The 2,500-nt window shown below is 49.4% G+C and overlaps 1 protein-coding gene across 1 annotated transcript in view; it reads left to right on the top strand.

Moving 5' to 3' along the window:
• The window catches only part of ccdc180 (coiled-coil domain containing 180), a 28,872-nt gene that overhangs the window by 23,438 nt on the left and 2,934 nt on the right, over positions 1-2,500 (top strand). The window lies entirely within an intron of this gene.

Genomic DNA, 2,500 nt, shown 5'->3' with positions numbered 1-2,500 from the left:
CAGCAGCTGGTGTATCGGTGTTACAGGTCTAACGGTTTCCATTTTACACACATTTCATCCATCAAATTGAGTCCTGGTTAAAAAGTTTCCACATTTTCTTTTTTTCTACCTCAACATTTACTTGATCATTATGTAAACAAAGCCACGTGTGTTCTGCAGGATTCAGAGAGAAACCGAAGCACCAGACTGAGCCTGCTGCCACTCGCCTGTGTTGCTGAGTCAGTTAAATAAATGCAGACTCCCTCTGAAGATATAAATCTGTTTCACTGTTTGTTTTTGTGTTTTGTCCTGACATACATTACACATGTCCTGTGTTGCATCTGACTCACACACTTTGTAAAAGCTCCACACCGCTGACTGAGTTAGCGTGTGACATGACTCCTCTGACGTGTTTAGAGGAGAGTTAGCGTGTGACATGACTCCTCTGACGTGTTTAGAGGAGAGTTAGCGCGTGACATGACTCCTCTGACGTGTTTAGAGGAGAGTTAGCGTGTGACATGACTCCTCTGACGTGTTTAGAGGAGAGTTAGCGTGTGACATGACTCCTCTGACGTGTTTAGAGGAGAGTTAGCGTGTGACATGACTCCTCTGACGTGTTTAGAGGAGAGTTAGCGTGTGACATGACTCCTCTGACGTGTTTAGAGGAGAGTTAGCGTGTGACATGACTCCTCTGACGTGTTTAGAGGAGAGTTAGCGTGTGGCACCGACTCCTCTGACGTGTTTAGAGGAGAGTTAGCGCGTGACATGACTCCTCTGACGTGTTTAGAGGAGAGTTAGCGCGTGACACCGACTCCTCTGGCGTGTTTAGAGGAGAGTTAGCGTGTGACACCGACTCCTCTGGCGTGTTTAGAGGAGAGTTAGCGTGTGACATGACTCCTCTGACGTGTTTAGAGGAGAGTTAGCGTGTGACATGACTCCTCTGACGTGTTTAGAGGAGAGTTAGCGTGTGGCACCGACTCCTCTGACGTGTTTAGAGGAGAGTTAGCGCGTGACATGACTCCTCTGACGTGTTTAGAGGAGAGTTAGCGCGTGACACCGACTCCTCTGGCGTGTTTAGAGGAGAGTTAGCGTGTGACACCGACTCCTCTGGCGTGTTTAGAGGAGAGTTAGCGTGTGACATGACTCCTCTGACGTGTTTAGAGGAGAGTTAGCGTGTGACATGACTCCTCTGACGTGTTTAGAGGAGAGTTAGCGTGTGACATGACTCCTCTGACGTGTTTAGAGGAGAGTTAGCGTGTGACACCGACTCCTCTGACATGTTTAGAGGAGAGTTAGCGTGTGACATGACTCCTCTGACGTGTTTAGAGGAGAGTTAGCGTGTGACACCGACTCCTCTGACATGTTTAGAGGAGAGTTAGCGTGTGACATGACTCCTCTGACGTGTTTAGAGGAGAGTTAGCGTGTGACACCGACTCCTCTGACGTGTTTAGAGGAGAGTTAGCGTGTGACACCGACTCCACTGACGTGTTTAGAGGAGAGTTAGCGTGTGACACCGACTCCTCTGACGTGTTTAGAGGAGAGTTAGCGTGTGACACCGAGTCCTCTGACGTGTTTAGAGGAGAGTTAGCGTGTGACATGACTCCTCTGACGTGTTTAGAGGAGAGTTAGCGTGTGACACCGACTCCTCTGACGTGTTTAGAGGAGAATTAGCGTGTGACATGACTCCTCTGACGTGTTTAGAGGAGAGTTAGCGTGTGACATGACTCCTCTGACGTGTTTAGAGGAGAGTTAGCGTGTGACACCGACTCCTCTGACGTGTTTAGAGGAGAGTTAGCGTGTGACATGACTCCTCTGACGTGTTTAGAGGAGAGTTAGCGTGTGACACCGACTCCTTTGACGTGTTTAGAGGAGAGTTAGCGTGTGACATGACTCCTCTGACGTGTTTAGAGGAGAGTTAGCGTGTGACATGACTCCTCTGACGTGTTTAGAGGAGAGTTAGCGTGTGACACCGACTCCTCTGACGTGTTTAGAGGAGAGTTAGCGTGTGACACCGAGTCCTCTGACGTGTTTAGAGGAGAGTTAGCGTGTCACATGACTCCTCTGACGTGTTTAGAGGAGAGTTAGCGTGTGACATGACTCCTCTGACGTGTTTAGAGGAGAGTTAGCGTGTGACATGACACCGACTCCTCTGACGTGTTTAGAGGAGAGTTAGCGTGTGACACCGACTCCTCTGACGTGTTTAGAGGAGAGTTAGCGTGTGACACCGACTCCACTGACGTGTTTAGAGGAGAGTTAGCGTGTGACACCGAGTCCTCTGACATGTTTAGAGGAGAGTTAGCGTGTGACATGACTCCTCTGACGTGTTTAGAGGAGAGTTAGCGTGTGACACCGACTCCTCTGACGTGTTTAGAGGAGAGTTAGCGTGTGACACCGACTCCTCTGACGTGTTTAGAGGAGAGTTAGCGTGTGACATGACTCCTCTGACATGTTTAGAGGAGAGTTAGCGTGTGACACCGACTCCTCTGACGTGTTTAGAGGAGAGTTAGCGTGTGACACCGAC

This window comes from Centroberyx affinis, unplaced genomic scaffold (genome assembly GCF_046629955.1).
Source record: "Centroberyx affinis isolate AG114_WGS23_722 - 3 ecotype Tasmania unplaced genomic scaffold, CSIRO-AGI_Caff_v1 ptg002608l_1, whole genome shotgun sequence".
NCBI lineage: Eukaryota > Metazoa > Chordata > Actinopteri > Beryciformes > Berycidae > Centroberyx > Centroberyx affinis.
This window is presented reverse-complemented; position numbering and strand designations above follow the sequence as displayed.